Source organism: Equus przewalskii, chromosome 25 (genome assembly GCF_037783145.1).
Source record: "Equus przewalskii isolate Varuska chromosome 25, EquPr2, whole genome shotgun sequence".
NCBI classification, from domain to species: domain Eukaryota; kingdom Metazoa; phylum Chordata; class Mammalia; order Perissodactyla; family Equidae; genus Equus; species Equus przewalskii.
The window spans coordinates 46,294,759-46,312,088 of NC_091855.1; the positions used below are offsets into that span (position 1 = coordinate 46,294,759).

Sequence of the window (17,330 nt, forward strand, 5' to 3'; positions counted from 1 at the left end):
CTCTCTCTGGCCAGCTCTCCCCTGGCAGAGCCCCTGCCTGCTGTGGTCCCCTCCTGGAGGAGCTCCTGGCCCCAGTCGGGCCTTGCCCTCTCCTCGCCCCTCACTGCCCTCAGAAACCCCATATGGAAGCCCCCTTGAGACCATGCTCCCTCTACAGCTGGGGCAGCTGCCCTCGTCTCCCAGCTGCCAGCCCTGTAGCTCCGGTTCCTGGTTCGGACCCTCACTGCCTGTCTCCCGATGCCTGCCTGTAGCCGCTGAGCTCCTGCCCAGCCCTGTGTGATCTGAGATCTGAGCCCTGGGAGTCCCCGCTGGCCCCTCGGGCTCTGCTCCTGGCTCACCTGCTGCCCTCGGTCCCAGTCGTAGCCCAGGACCCTGCGACTGCCCCCTCAGGCCCTGCCCTGGGGCTCGAGTCAGCTCCTTGGCGTGGACAGGACCCTTAGGCCACCTGGAGGTCCTCTTCCTCCCCTGCTCTGAGCCAGCCCCCTCTCTGTGCTCAGACCCATCTGTGCATCCTGGCGTCCGTGCTGCAGCAGCTCAGGTCCTGGCTGGTCCTGCCCTCAGCACAGCTGGCCAAGCGCAGCCCTCAGGCTTCTGGCCTCCAGGCCATCATGTTCCTTGAAGGCTCTGGGTCTTCCCGCCCAGTCGGCGTCCATAGCCTCTGGTGCGTCCAGCTCTTTTGGTGTGGATGTGCCCCGCTCATTACTCCCTGGTGCCTGCGTCCGGTTGGCACCGTGGCCTGTAGGCAGCCTGCCCTCCCCCGTGCTGGCTCAGCTGCTTGAGTCCCTTGGAGTCATCCCTGGGTGCCTGGTCTCCCCATAGCTCTGCAGCCGTTTCCACTGCCCTGACTCCACTCCCTTCTGCCTGCTCCGTGGGGACCCCACTCACCGAGGGTGGGGGCTGTGGAGATGGCTCCGGTGCAGCCCAGCCAGGGCCTCAGAGGAGCTCCCTCCACACCCCTGCTCTGGCTCCGGGCACATGTGGCTCCTCGCGGCCCCAGGCTTGTTGCCCTCTGCCCTGCTTCCTAGGAGTTGGTAGCTGGGTCCTGGAGGTGGGAACGCCCTCTCCACGACCCTGCAAAGACTAAGAACGGGATTGAAACCAGGGGGCACCGCTTGCTTCCTGAAGTTCCCTTTTCTTCTGGGTGGTTTCTGTCTTAGAGAGCCTGGGGGGAGTACAGACGAGGCCAATGCTGCCTCAGGTGGGTGCGTGGGAGTCGGGCGGTGGCGCTCGGGACCAGGGGAGAGCGCAGGAAGCCTGAGCTCGTGTGCCTCTCTTCACTCTCTCCCTCCCACAGGGATTGTGCCCTTGGCTCCACCAAAGGCCGGGGCACCTGGACCTCTCACCTGAACCCTCTGGTCCCCACACCCCAGAGACACCTCCCCCTGCCCCGCTTAGTGTGCAGTGTGGACATAGGCTGACCTGCTCACCACCTGCAGCCCAGCCCAGGGCCTCATCCTGTCCCCCCGCCATGACGGCCCCCCGAGTAGAAAGCTGTCTTCCTCTGGGTCCCTGCCTCTTCCCTCCATCCCTCTCTGGCTCCACCCGTGGCCAGATCTCTGACTCAAGGGTGGTAGCACCCAGGATCCGAGGTAAGCTATTCTCCCAGCCACAGCTGCCTTCTGGGGACAGACAGAAGTTATGTGCGAGGACAGAGTCCACGGTGGTCCCTGGGGCCCAAAGGTCTCCTCCGTCTGAGAGGCGGCGTGCTGTCCCTCCGGTGTGTGGGCGGTCCCAGCGTCCGTGTGTGGGATCATCAGTGTCTCATGACTTGCAGTCCCGCGGCTCACCCAAGGCCCTGCGTGCACCCCTGGGCCGTCCCGTATCTTCCATGTTAGGCCTTGGATCGAGGACCCCATGGGTCACTGTGGTCCCCACCCCAGAATTGCCAGGGGCCAGGAAGGTGAATGGTGGGGTGCCGGGCATGGCTCCTTCCAAGTGGCTGGTGGGCAGGGGCTTGTGCTGTGGCTCCTTAGTTGGGCCGAGAGCAGACTTCAAGGCTCTAGGAAGTGAACCTTCTAGGAGGTGCCCTCAGATGTAGAAGGGGAGTCGACCCTCCCACTCGTTGCTATTTGCAGCACCCTTTGGTCTCGGGTCTCCCCAGAGCCACCCGTGTCCCCCAGTGGTCTCCTCCGGGTCCCTCTGCCTCCCGTACTGTCAGATCCTCACTTTCCAGAGTTAGGGTTTCTCAGAGCAGCGCCCACATCCAGGTGCCATATCCTGTCTGGTGGTTCATGGGTGTGCGGTGGGCCACCCCACAGCGAGCGGCCTCTGCAGCTCCTCCGCTGGTTTGCTCCTGCGTTGGTGGTCTGCAGGCAGTGCCGGGCTCTATGGGTGTGTGTGTGTGTGGGGGGGCGCTCCTCTCTGCTCCACTCGCATCAGCGAGGGGCTGGAAGGCTCCACCTGGAGTCCAGCGCCGGGGCTGGGTGGGCGGCCATGTTCCTTCTGTCTCTGTGATCTTTGTGGGGATTCCCCACGCTGAGTGGTGCCCAGGCCTGACTCCCAGGAGGAGCCCTGTCTCCTTAGGTCCTGCTCTCACTGACCCAGCAGTGGTCCCTCAGTGGCCCTGTCCCCATGGAGGCCGTCACATAGGTACCGTGAGGTCTGGTGAGGGAAGTGAACCTCTGCATGGGGCAGGACCATGTGATGGAGGAGCCTGTGGTCCTGGGAATGTTGCTGTGGACACTCAGAAAATGCCATCGGCTGCAGCCTTGGTGAAAGGAGTGCCCTCTGGTCCCTCCAGGGATGAATTCATGATAACCCACTGCACACTCCCGGCTGCTCTGGCCCGGCCTCTTCTCCTCAGTGCCAACATAGCTCTGCTATCTCTCCCACTTAAGGCAGCCCAACCTTGAGTTTGTGACATGGACAACTGGTCACCAGCTTTGCAAGCTGTGAGCATCCCTGTGGTTGCCTAAGAAGCACGTTCACCTCCATAATTTCTGGTCAGGAAATTTGATGCAGTAATCCATAGTCAATGTATAAATCCAAATTGGGGAGAGTTTATTATATGAGCCAATTTAAGTACAACATAGCCCAGAAGAACGACCTTCCCCATGGAAGGAAGCACTCCGGAGAAGCCGGGTGTACAGCGTGGTTATGTATTGTCTTGGAACAAGGGACATACCTCACGTATTACGGGAACATCCCTTTTACTACAGTCACAAGATGTTTTCCCAGTACGGCAGGTCAGTGGTCGCCAGATGAGCGCAGAAGGTCAGTCAGGAATGCTTAGTTTCTGGGAAGAAATGATTATCTATAAAGAAATGATGATATTGGGGGGCATGTTTTTAAGAGCATCGTTCTTAAGGGACACGTTGTCAAATAAGTGATGCTAAGCATCCTTTATGAATATCCTTGCATGTATATTGCTATTAATATAAGTGTTTTAGAAATTACATGAATTTTTTGAAAAAATTTCTGCTATGTCCTGGGCTAATGCTATCATTTGTAATTTTAGTCATTATCTGAACCCTGCTACCTTGCCTCCAGCACTATGACTCAGCATGTGAGTGTAAGCACAGTTATTTAATAAATATTTCTGGGTGTAAATGTGTAAGGAGAAAACGACCATGCTGTATTTTGTTATCTAATTTGGTTTACAGATGGCTCTTACTTAGAGGATGAGCAGGGACATTACCAGGCTGGACATCCTGTACGACCTCAAGAGTGCCCACTACTTTCCATTATCTCTGCTAAACCAGTAAAGGATTTCCTTCTACAGCCTGAAGAAATCGCAGAAGAAGAGAAACAAACATGCAAAGAGAGAATTTTTACAGGACCATGCAGATGTCTTTTGGGCCCGATAAAAAAATCCATAGTGCCTATTGGAGCACAATTGCCACTGCTCCAGCATCTACATCAATTAGCCATGGGGCACCTGAAAAGATGATTTCATGGGGAAAACAATACTTTTGGAAACTTTCTCCCACTGTGGCTCATAAAGCCATGCTCGTTGTGCAATGTACACAGAGCATAATCCAGGGACACCGCTTCCTGGGGTACAAACAAACTTTCCCCTTCCTAAGGGACCCTCTGAGGTATGGCCATTGGACTTTGTTCAGATGCCACCATCTCCAGGATGTAAATGTCTTAGTGATGATCTGTGTGTTCTCACATTGAGTTGGGGCTTTTCCTTGTAGAAGAGCAACGGCTTTAACAGTAGATAAATTATTATTGCAAAGGATAGCTCCTGTTTGGGGAATTCCTACCGAGTTACACAGTGACCAGGGAACCCGTGTCACCAGACAAATAATGAAATCTATTTGCGATATTTGGCCCAATAATGCAACATTTTAACTGAAGGCACAATCAAAACTCAAACGGCAAAGTTTTCAGAAACATTTCATCTCTCATGGCCAAAAGCTCTTCCGCTGGAGCTCCTCAACCTTAGATTTACACACTTTGGGAAACATCGGCTGCCTCCTTTTGAAACAATAACAGGATGATCTATGCAATTAGAAGAGGGAATGTATGAACCAACTTTGCTCAAGGGAGATATCTTGCATTATTGTCAAGGTCTCATTCAGACACTTAAAAGAAATGAGAGGTTGGTAGTTGACTCCTTTCACAGTGGGAGACGAAGCTCCCAGGAGATGAAGATCTTAAGGATCATGGGCTACAACCTGGAGGTTTTCTTTATTGGAAAAGACACCTGATGAAAGACCTTTTGCAACCCGGGTGGAAAGGACCACACCAGGTACTCTTAACCAATCCATGCACTACAAAATTAAGATGCATAGACTCATGGATTCACAGTTCTCATTTTAAACAAAGGGCTTCTCCAGCTGCGTGGGTGTCAGTTCCTATCTCTGACACCCGACTTCAGGTGACCAAGACAAATGTCTCCAAACCAGGATGAAAAGAAGACGCATATTTGCAGAGAGCTGTTGCAAGACTCTAGACCAGGTCTGTGTTCCCAACTTTACGTCTCCTCATTTAGATCTTCATAACGCTCAAACGCTATGTAATCGCTGCAATATTCAATTTCTAGGTTGCTTTACATTTTTACCTACGATAATACTTTACTTTCCCTCCCAATTCTATAAGATGGATTCGAACTTAATTACAAAACCTTTAATTAACCACAAAAATGTCATTTAAGGTTTTCCTGTTGTGCATTTGTTTTTTCAGTCCGCATCTGAATGGGCCTCTGATGGCAATATCTTTTTACAATGGGCACATTCCTTTGCTACACACAAAAATCTGTCCAGTTGTTGGATATGCGGCCAACTTCTCCCTTCTAGTGCCTCTGGGTTACCGTGGTGGGTTTCTCTCTTTCAAGCTATGATTGAAAAGCCTTAAAGCAGATCATTATGAGGGAAAGATCTAGTCCAGTGTTCGCAGTTTATCCAACATTACTAATTTCGATCCTGAAACATGGCCGATAGCCCAAACTACTAATGATACAGGGCATGGCTACTCTTCTTCTGTTACTCAGACCATCCAATTATCCCAATAATTTGCAAGTAAACAAAAAAACCCCAGAGATTATGGTGAGAATTATGAGAAGTTTTACACAAAAATAGGGTGAATATCCCCCAAGTCATGTCAGAATACTATCATACATAAAGAAACTGAATGCTTTGAAACAGACTGGTCTCAATGGCCAGGCATTCCTTGGGTGGCTCCTAATGGAACTCGATGGTTGTGTGGAACAAACCTCTGGTCTTGGCTCCTGCCTGGATGGCTAGGACACTGCACCCTGGACTTTGCTTGGAGGCAGGGAAGGACTGACCCTGAGCTAACGCCTGTTGCCAATGTTCCTTGCATTAAGGCCAGAAGGGCTCATTCAGAGATTCACTGGCGTGACCGCTTAGCCACTATATTTGTTCCTTCCTTGGGACTAGAAGATGTCATATCACATATAGAGGCTCCGACTAAATTTATTCAACAACCCCTTTATGATAGTCAGGCAGGAATACCCTTATTAAATACTCAAATGTCTTTAGTGAGAAAGGCTGTCCTTCCCATTAGAATGGCCTTAGATAGTCTAACAGCATCCCAAGGTGGGACATGTGAAGTCATTCAAACTGAATGCTGTGTTTTTAGACCTGATGAGTTTTCTAATATATCGTCTCTGCTGAAGGCCCAGGGTCCTGCTGAAAATTTGCAGTTCCTTTCATGTCAAAAGAAAGACTTCATTTAGGATTTGGGTTTTGGGAAAGCTTGTCAAAAATATCAAAAGGTTTAAAAATACTTGGTCAAATAGGACCATATGTCACTGTGAAACAATCCTTAGTTATCCATTTAACCATGGTGACAATTAAAGATTTTCAGGCAAATACAGAAAATTAAGTAAATTTAAGAAAAACTTTAGCTGCTGTGATTAAAGACCTGACAGAAACAATGCAGGAAACTCCTCTTGATAAGACATAAAATCCTTTCCCTTCTGGCACACTGCTCAAAAGTAAAGAAAAACCTTTCACAACCTCTTTATGAAGAGCAGAGCAGAAGCCCAAGAAAATTATTCTGTTAAGAGAAAGAAAACCAAATTCTAATTTTTGCACCAGCTTACTTTTGAAATTAAAACTTATTTACTTAAATTCATTTTAATCTTAGCCAAATTGACAATGCACAAACTCTCTGCCCACGCCTCTTTTCCCACAAACCTTCTATAACTTTGTTTTTACTTTGAGAATTTTCCCCATGCCTTCTTTCCTCCTTCCCAGTACTTTAGGACAAATTTATCTTTCTTAAGAAAACAAACAAAAATATCTCTATTCCTTATATCTCCTTTGCTGAAAACATACACCTTTCTTTCCCTAATTTTTTATTCTGGCATCCTGTGTATTGGCAGACCCACAAATACTGTCTAGTAACATGTGCTTTCTTGTAGAAAATTTCTGTGTGGCACAAATCATTTTGTGAGTAAACCCAAGCATTTTTCTAGTTTCTCTGAAATAAGAACCCAAAGGTAGATAAATGTATATTTAGTAATTAGTCTAATATCTTTTATTATGTGGAAATGATCTAGTTACTCAATGAATTTTATCATTTAGTTTAGCAAAATTCTAAGTCTTCAAGCTACCAAAGGTTTTGAAGTTATTTTAGGTACATACACCAAAACACATAATTACTGTTAAAATGTTCACTTAAAAATTCATATTTTTCAAGACTATTTAGCTTACTTGTTCCTAATAATTATATTTAAATTGCCTACAAAACTTCATGAGACACTAGGCAAAGTCAGCTATTCTAAGTATTTTTTTGCTGACAAATTTTGTAAGAAGGACAACATGTCAGTATCATACTTAATGATGAAAACTCTGGAAATGTTTATTTAAATAAAACCAAAAAACTTAAATAAGACTTCATTTACCAAAGATTGTTTTATATCAGATTAAGTCGAAAGATGTTTGGGTTAGTTTCCATGACATATATATCAGCACTTACTTTAAGCTAATCAACCAGAGCTTTTATATAAATTATACCATCTGGAAATAAAATTATCACACATAGATAACATATATATAGACACACATACACAGAGACTCCACAGCTATTTTACAAAATTATTCCTGTAAGTCAGGTACAGTAAGGCAAAATTCACCAGTTACAGAAAAGTAACGAATCCAAATTTTGTTTTCAGCTTTTTCTACTAATATTTGTGGAGAAGACACTTAAGATGGCAGCTGTTGGGATCCCATGGGCCCCTGTTTGTTCCGAAGACTGGTTCAATGTAGATTCCAGCTGGCGTCCTGTTGGTTTTTCTGAAATTCTGCTGACTACATCAAGAATTGTTGACGCAAATAATAAATAATCAATCTATAAATAAAATTGGGGCGAATTAATTATATGAGCCAATCTGAAGTCTATATAGCCTGGGAGAATGACCTTCACCTAGGAGAGAAGCATTCCGAAGAAGTGAGGTGTACAGAGTGGTTGTATAACATCCTGGCCCAAGGGACATACATCACATAGGACAGGGATACCCTTTGTCTACAGTCACAAGGTTTTTTGCTAGTACAGCAGGTGAGTGGTCAGGAGATGAGCACAGTAGGTCAGTAATGAATCCGTAGTTTCTTGGAAGAAATGCTTCCCTATAAAGAAATGCTGATACGGGTTGTGAGGCATGCATTGCTATCTTTAAGTGTTTACTTTAAGTTAATCAACTAGAGCTCTTTTAGAAATTATACCATCCGGAGGTAAAACTATCACATATATATAACACATATATAGACACAGATACACAAAGATTTGATAGATACTGTTTTACAATTACTGCTGTGAATCAGGTACAGTAATACAAAGCTCACTAGTTATGAAAGAATAATTGAATCCAAATTTTGTTTTAAGATTTTTCTAGAAATATATTGTGGAGAAGACACTTAAGATGATAGATATTGGGCAAAAGCACTTCTATAGCTATTTTTCTCTTGATTTTCCTTTTTTCTTCTTCCGTCTTAGGAATTGGTGATGGACTCGATAACAGTTCCTGGTGAGTTTACAAGCTTTTCGAGATAAAGGAAATTGGTGGAATCTGAACTGCCTCTAGAGCTGCATTTCCAGTTTTGCAAAGATTTGTAAGTTAAGGACAGTTGCTCTTAATTCCTCAGAATTTGGGTTGTAACTTAAATGACATTATAGGTTTATCTACCTGTCCAAGTATGTCACCCTTAATTTGCTTCTCTCCCTCTGGGTGCTTAGTTTTATTTTGACTTAGGGAAGAATGTTTGTAAAAAAAATTCCTATCAGGCTCTGAGTGTCAGCTTCCAGTTGGGCCAAATTTCGCATGATAAGTGGCCAAATCCTTTCAAATATCTTATCAGGTTTCAGCCAAGACAAACAGTAACTATTCTTGGCAGTATTGAACAACTCCATTAATCTTTAATGTAGAGGTTGGTGTCAAGATGGCAGTGTAGGCAGACTCTGAACTCACCTCCTCCCATGAACACAACCAAGCTACAACTATTTTTGGAACAATTACCCTGAGAGAGAAGTGAAAACTGGATAAAAAGAACCCCTGCAACAAGGGTCAGTCCTGACTGAGGCAGAAGAGGCAGAAATTCCTTCTGGAGAGGAAAAGGCCACCTTCGTGAGCCATGCAGCTTCACAGCCGGGTTGGAGTAACCCTAAGGTGTGCAACCTTCTCTGGAGGAGTCAGGTACTTGAATGGGGTGTGCTACCACTATAAGCATCCTTCAGATTCAGCACAACTGAAATGGCTCTCATAATATCTGGCTTAGCTGGCTGTTAACTACAATGTGGAATACCTCAGAAAAGCTGTCAGACATAAGTGTAAAAAAGCTGCCCTTAAAGGGCCCACACACAAGTTCGCCAGCTTTGGAACAACCTAAAATCACCAGAAAGAAAGGTGCACAGTCCTTTGGTGAAAAGAGACTCACTTGATAGGCTCTGGGTGCATCTTGGTGAGAGGTGAGACCTCTCCAGGGACTGAGACATTGGTGGCAGCAATTATTGTGACCTAGTACAGGTGTGCTGACATACAAGCTGGCAGACTGCGTTGGAGTTCTTCCCTGGGCCTGTTAGCCCAGAGGTCTGCCACACCCATTAGAGTGCTGATTTAGACCAGTTCACCCAGGGTAGGCTGCCCATATAGGGACTGGCCCCACCCAACAGCAAGCCCTTGGGCAACTTTTCAACCTGCATAGACTAGGTGCCTGGGTTCACTGTAGGCAGGCAAGTGGTTCCATTCTGCAGGGCAGGGCATGTGTGAGGAGCATTGGGGTTAGTGAGGCATTGGGTGGAGTGTGTGAGGGCCTCTGTAGTGAGGTGACTGGGTCCAGTCCAGGGGGCTGGGATGTGTGCACGGGCCAGGACTGTGTTGACAGTGTGTGTGGACCTGTGGGCTGTGGGGCTTATGAGAAACAGAAGACCTGTGCTTCACAAACAGCCACATAGGAGACTGGCCCCACCTTCCAAAACCTGAAACAAGTGGGTGCTCCCATGCCTGGGGTCAGTCCTACTCAGCTGCAGTCCTAAGAGAGCTCACAACAGTCTTGCAGGCCAGAGGCCTACAGCAATTGTAAGCTCCTGAGCCTAGGAACCAGCCACACTGGGAACCTACTCACTTAGAAAAACTGCAACAGGAACACGCTATTAGACCTTGAAGCTAACTGTGATGGGGCTCCCCAAACCTGACAAAGTGACTGAAGGATCCATAGCAGCCATACACAGTTGGGAGTTACAACCAGCCAGCCAGGGGGACAGACTAGACTCTCTGGGCACCTGCAGCAAGAGCAACACTGCCACCATAGAAGGACACATGTAGCCCACACAGTGGTCGCTCCTGGAACATTTGGGACTGGTGATGAGAGGGAAGCACACTGCTTGGCCTCAAAAGGCATCTCATACATAAGGCCACTTCTCCTAGATCAGGAGACATAGCTGACCCACCTAATACATAGATATAAGCACAGAGAAAGAGACAAAATGAAGAGGCAAAGGAATATCTTCCAAGCAAGGGAACAGGACAAAACCCTAGAAAAAGAACTAAATAAAGCAGAAATAAATAATCTACTTGACAAAGAGTTCAAACAAAAAGTCATAAAGATGCTCAATGATCTTGGGAGAAGATTATGTGAACACAGAGAGAATGTCAACAAAGAATTGGAAAATATAAAAAAGAACCAATCAGAAATGAAGAATACAATATTGGAAATGAAAAATTCACCTAGGGGAACTCAATAGCAGAATAGATGACACAGAAGAATGGATCAGCAAGCTGGATGAAAGACTAGAGGAAATCACCTAAGCTGAACAGATAAAAGAAAAAAGAGTGAAAAAGAACGAGAACAGTATAAGGGACCTCTGGGACAACATCAAACACACTAACATTCTAATTATAGGTGTCCCAGAAGGAGAAGAGAGAAACAAAGGGGCAGAGAATCTATTTGAAGAAATAATAGCTGAAAACTTTCCTAACCTAAGGAAGGAAAGAGACATCTAAGTACAGGAAGCACAGAGAACACCAAACAAGATAAACCTAAAGAGGCCCACACCAAGACACATTGTAGTTAAAATGTCCAAAATTAAAGATAAAGAGAGAATCCTAAAAGCCACAAGAGAAAGGCAACAACTGACATACAAAGGAAACCACATAAGGCTGTCAGCTGACACCTTGTAGGCTAGAAGGGAGTGGCACAATGTATTTAAAGTGCTGAAAGGAAAAAACCCACAGCCAAGAATACTCTACCCGGCAAGGTTATCACTCAGAATGGAAGGAGAGATAAAGAGTTTCCCAGACAAGCAAAAATTAAAGGAGTTTATCACCAAGAAATCAGTTTTACAGGAAATGCTAAAGGGACTTATTTAAGTTAGAAAGAGAAGAACACAAATAGGAATAAGAAAATTAAAAAAAAAGACAATAAAACCACTGCTAAAGGCCAAAATACAATAAAGGAAGCAGATAAACCTCCTATGAAGATAATATGGAGGTCAAAAAACAAAAATACTAAAATTACCTATTTCAATGATAAGAAGGTAATGGATACACACACACAAAATAAGAGGTTAGATATGATATGAAAAGCATAAAATGTGGGAGGAGGGGAGTAAAAGAGTAGAGTTTTAAGTGAGAGGTCAAACTAAAGAGACCATCAACCCAATATAGATTGCTATATACATAGATTATTATATATGAACCTCATGGTAATCACAAATCAGAAACCTATAATAAATACACAAAAAATTAAGAGAAAAGAACCCAAACACAATACTGAAGAAAGCCACCAAACCACAAGGGAAGAAGAAAAGAACAGAGAAGAACTAGTAAAACACCCAGAAAGAAAAGTAACAAAATGACAATAAGTACATATTTATCAATAGCCACTTTAAATGTCAATGGACTTAATGTTCCAATCCAAAGACATAGGGTGGCCAATTAGTTAAAAAAACAAGACCTATATATTTGCTGCATACAAGTGACACACTTCAGAACTAAAGATACTCACAAACTGCAAGTGAAGGGATGAAAAAAGATACTCCATGCAAATGACAAAGAAGAGAAAGCTGGGGTAGCAATAGTCATATCAGATGAAATAGACTTTAAAACAAAAACTGCTTCAAGAGACAAAGAAAGGCACTACATAATGATAAAGGGAACAATCCAACAAGAGGATATAACACCTGTAAATATCTATGCTCCCAACATAGGAACACCTAAATATATAAAGCAATTATTAACAGACATAAAAGGAGAAATAGACAGTGACACAATAATAGTAGGGGACTTTAACACTCCACTTACACCAATGGATAGATCACCCAAACAGAAGATCAATAAGGAAACATTGACCTTAAATGACACACTTGACCAGATGGACTTAGTAGATATATATAGAACATTCCATCCAAAAACCACAGAGTATACACTCTTTTCAAATACATATGGAACATTCTCCAGGACTGATCACAGATTAGGCCACAAAACAAGTCTCAATAAATTTAAGAAGATTGAAATAATACCAAGCATCTTTTCTCACCACAAAGGTATGAAACTAGAAATCAACTATAGGAAGAAAAGCAGAAAAGCCACAAATAGGTGGAGATTAAACAAAATTCTACTGAACAAGGATTGGGCCAATGAAGAAATCAAAGGAGAAATAAAAAATTACCTAGAGACAAATGAAAATGAAAATATGACATGCCAAAATCTGTAGGATACAGCAAAAGTGGTTCTAAGAGGGAAGTGTATAGCAATTCTGACCTACCTCAACTAACAAGAAATGTCCCAAATAAACAATCTAACAGTGCACCTAAAGGAACTGGAAAAAGAAGAACAGACAAAGCCCAAAATCAGTAGAAGGAAGGAAATAATAAAAATCAGAGCAGAAATAAATGAAATAGAGAATAAAAAAACACTAGAAAAAAAATCAATGAAACCAAGAGCTGGTTCTTTGAAGAGATAAACAAAATTGACAAACCTTTAGCTAGACTCACCAAGAAAAAACGAGAGAAGTCTCAAATAAATAAAATCAGAAGTGAAAGAGGAGAAATTACAATGGACACCTCAGAAATACAGAGGATTTTAAGAGAATACTATGAAAATCTATATGCCAACAAATTGGATAATCTAGAAGAAACGGAAAATTCTTAGAAATGTACAACCTTCCAAAACTGAATGAAGAAGAAATATAGAATTTGAATAGACTAATCACCAGTAAGCAGATTGAAACAGCAATCAAAAACCTCCCAAAAAATAAAAGTCCAGGACCAGAGGGCTTCCCTGGTGAATTCTACCAAACATTCAAAGAAGACTTAATACCCATCCTTCTCAAACTCTTCCAAAAAACTGAAGAGGAGGGGAGGCTCCCCAACTCCTTCTGCGAAGCCAACATCATCCTGATACCAAAGCCAGACAAGGACAACACAAAAAAAGAAAATTACAGGCCAATATCAAAACACAATGCCCACTTTCACCACTCTTATTTAACATAGTACTGAAAGTCTTAGCCAGAGCAATCAGGCAAGAAAAAGGAATAAAAGGGATCCAAACTGGAAAAGAAGAAGTAAAATTGTCACTATTTGCAGGTGATATGATTATACATCAAGAAAATCCTAAAGAATCCATGAAAAAATTTGTAGAAATAATAAATGAATACAACCAAGTTGCAAGATACACAATCAACATACAAAAATCAGTTGTGTTTTTATACATTAAAATGAAGTAGCAGAAAAAGAAATTAAGAATACAATCCCATTTACAATTAAAACAAAAAGAATATAATATCTAGGAATAAACTTAACCAAAGAGGTGAAAGATATATGCACTGAAAACTATAAAACATTGTTTAAAGAAATTGAAGAACACACAAAGAAATGGAAAGCTATTCCATGCTCTTGGATTGGAAGAATTAACATAGTTAAAATGTCCATGCTTCCTAAGCAATCTACAGATTCAATGTACCCCTATCAAAGTTCCAACAACATTTTTACAGAAATAGAACAAAGAATCCTAAAATTTATATGGAGCAACAAAAGACCCCGAATAGCCAGAGGAATCTTGAGAAAAAAGAACAAAGTTGGAGGTATCACACTCCCTAATTGCAAAATATACTACAAAGTTATAGTAACCAAAATGGCATGGTACTGGCACAAAAACAGAAACATAGATCAATGGAACAGAATTGAGAGCCCAGAAATAAACCCACGCATCTACGGACAGTTAATTTTCGACAAGGGAGCCAAGAACATACAATGGAGAAAGGAAAGTCTCTTCCATAAATGGTTTTGGGAAAACTGGACAGCCACACACAAAAGAATGAAAGTAGACCATTATCTTACACCATACACAAAAATTAACTCAAAATGGATTAAAGACTTGAGTGTAAGACCTCAAACCATTAAACTTCTAGAAGAAAACATAGGCAGTACATTCTTTAACGTCAGTCTGAGCAGCATATTTTCAAGTACCATGTCTACCAGGGAAGGGAAACAATGGAAAAAATAAACAAATGGGACTACATCAAACTAAAAAGGTTCTGCACAGCAAAGGAAACCATAAACAAGACAAAAGACAACCTAACAATTAGGACAAGATATTAGCAAACCATATATATCTGATAAGTGGTTAATCTCCAAAATATACAAAGAACTCATACATCTCAACAACAAAAAACTAACAACCCAATTAAAAAATGGGCAAAAGATCTGAACAGACATTTCTCGGAAGAAGATATACAGATGGCCAACAGGCACATGAAGGGATATTCAGCAGCGTTAACTATCAGGGAAATGCAAAGCAAAACTACAATGAGATATCACCTCACTCTGGTCAGAATGGCTATAATTAACAAGACAGGAAACAACAAGTGTTGGAGAGGATGTGGAGAGAAGGGAACTCTCATACACTGCTGATGGGAGTGCAAACTGGTGCAGCCACTATGGAAAACAGTATGGTGATTGCTCAGAAAATTAAGAACAGATCTACCATATAATCCAGGTATCCCACTGCTGGGTATTTATCCAAAGAACATGAAAACAAGAATGCGTAAAGATACCTGCACCCCTATGTTCATTGCAGCATTATTCACAATAGCTAAGACTTGCAAGGAACGTAGGTGCCCATCAAGGGACTAATGGATAAAGAAAATGTCGTATATGTACACAATGGAATACTACTCAGCCACAAGAAATGATGAAATACAGCCATTTGTGACAACATGGATGGACCTTGAGGGTATTATGCTAAGTGAAATAAGTCAGAGGGAGAAAGTCAAATACCACATGATCTCACTCATAAGTGGAAGATAAAAACAATTGCAAACAATCACATAGAGACAGAGATTGGATTGGTGGTTACCAGAGGGGAAGGGGGAGGGGGGAGGACGAAAGGGGTGATCAGGCACACGTGTGGTGATGGATTGTGATTAGTCTTTGGATGGTGAACATGATGTAGTCTACACAGGAATCAAAATATAATGATGCACATCCGTAACTTATATAATGTTATAAACCAATGTTACCACAATAAAAAAATTTTAAAAAATGCCCCCAAAACCCAAAAACCTTAATGTAGCAGTTTCCCAGAAAATCTCTGTGTCTTATTAACTCTTGGAGGGGCTCATATTGGGCCCTCCTTTGAAGGTAGATTATGGGGGTGTCTGTAAAGCCATGACCTAAGAAGCTTTTTCTTTTGAAGATTGTCCATGAGCGAACATCCATTGCTAGTCTCCCTATTTTTCTCCCTTTTGTTTCTCCCCAAGCCCCAGAACAGAGTCGTGCATCCCCGCTGCAAGTCATTCTGGTTCTTCTACGTGGGATGCTGCCACAGAATGGCTTGATGAGTGGTGCTTACGTCTGCGCCCAGGATCTGAACCAGGGAACCCTGGGCTGCTGATGTGAGTGCACTAACCTGGCCAGAGGGCCAGATGGCCCGCCCCAAGCTTATTTTTTTTAGCTTTTTGGATCAAAACTTTCAAGAAGGTTATTTTGGAATTTTGACATCTTTGCTTTAAAGAGCACTTTTTAAATGATCTTATCTAATTGGAACGTTCCTTTTGATGGCCAATGTAATTCCCCTGAGGCTGGTGGCGGTTTGCTGGGACCCTAAGCTACAAATGGAGTGCATCCTGTATTTCTGTCCCACCATCTCTGAACTCAAAATGGGGTGCAAACGCTTATTTGTCTGGCCATAATTTGGGACCCTCACTGACGATGATCAAGACAAGCCCTCAGGATCAAAAAAAGGTTAGTAAGATTTTGCTGTTCTTTGTAAATATTTATGGCTTCTAGAACCTTAATTTTTGAGCAATGGTGCCAGAAGGTGACACGCTTAACTCTTTAAAGATTAAAGATTTCTCTGTTCCATGGCTCTTAAACCCAGTGCAAAAAAGGACAAGTTTTAGAAGCTCAAGAAGCTCCAACGTGGCCATTGTAATTTTAAATTATCCCGAGTTATCTGGCCAGCCATTTACAGTTATTCCTATTTTGTTAAGCACTTAACCAGCATCAGTACAAAGCCAGCCGGAGTTCCAAGGGGAGGCTGCCCATTTGGGAATTCGTTGGCTTTTAGAAGCGTGACTTCCATTTTAATTTTAGTTCTGTTTTACTGTAAAGTCTGAACACATTCTGGGGACAGTGTGGTGGCTCAGAAATGAGCTGTTTGCGAGTGTCGCTTCTAAAATGATATTGAACACCCTCTTACGTGCCTTAATTTCTTCTGCCGTCCTCTAAACCTGCTGTGGGTGCTCGGAGCGTCGGACAAGCAACGCTTACGTGCGCACCCCTGGAGGAGCCTTGAATTAATTAATGTGAACGATCACAACGGAGTTCCCTGTGGGACGGCGACGTGGCAGGAGGATTGATCCTCTGACACTGCCATTAGGTTCTCAGTCCCCTGAGAACAACTTTTGCTGGAAGGAGCTGGTGTCCCTTCTTTTCGGAGCTGAACAAGTTCAGACTCTGATTTCTCTATCAGTTTTTTGAGGCTTTGTAGAGGTAATTCTTTATTAAATTCAATTTAAAGCCAAATTAAAAAGGTCAGCCTGCCCCATTTACTCCAAAGTCCCCCTAGGCTGCCCGGGCCGAGGACATTCTCCCTAGGTTTCTCTTTCCTAGGAAATGAACTGATACCCCTTGTAAGAGACCTAGTCCTAAGACTGAAAGAACTCACTTAAAATTCTGGACGATTGACTTAAAATAAGGAGGCATGGGATTCAGGAGAACTCACCAGGGTCACCTGAAGAATGCAGTGAAGCTAGGTGGGGGGTGTGGTAGAATGGGCCCCTGCTTGTACCAAACACAGGTGCAAAGTAGATTCCAGGTGGTCTCATGAGGGATTCTCTGAAATCCTGCTGAATACGCCAAGAAATGTCAATGCAAAGAATCCATCATCAATCCATAAATCAAATTGGGGTGAGTCTATTATA

General features: G+C 43.4%; 1 long non-coding RNA gene across 1 annotated transcript; it reads left to right on the plus strand.

The window, feature by feature from the left end:
- Positions 1–3,602: 3,602 nt before the first annotated feature.
- LOC139079251 (uncharacterized) lies at positions 3,603–16,939 on the plus strand. Its single transcript, XR_011532690.1, has 4 exons — positions 3,603–4,905; positions 7,589–7,971; positions 8,407–8,522; positions 15,666–16,939. It is a non-coding gene; the product is annotated as an uncharacterized lncRNA (long non-coding RNA).
- The last annotated feature ends 391 nt before the right edge of the window (positions 16,940–17,330 follow it).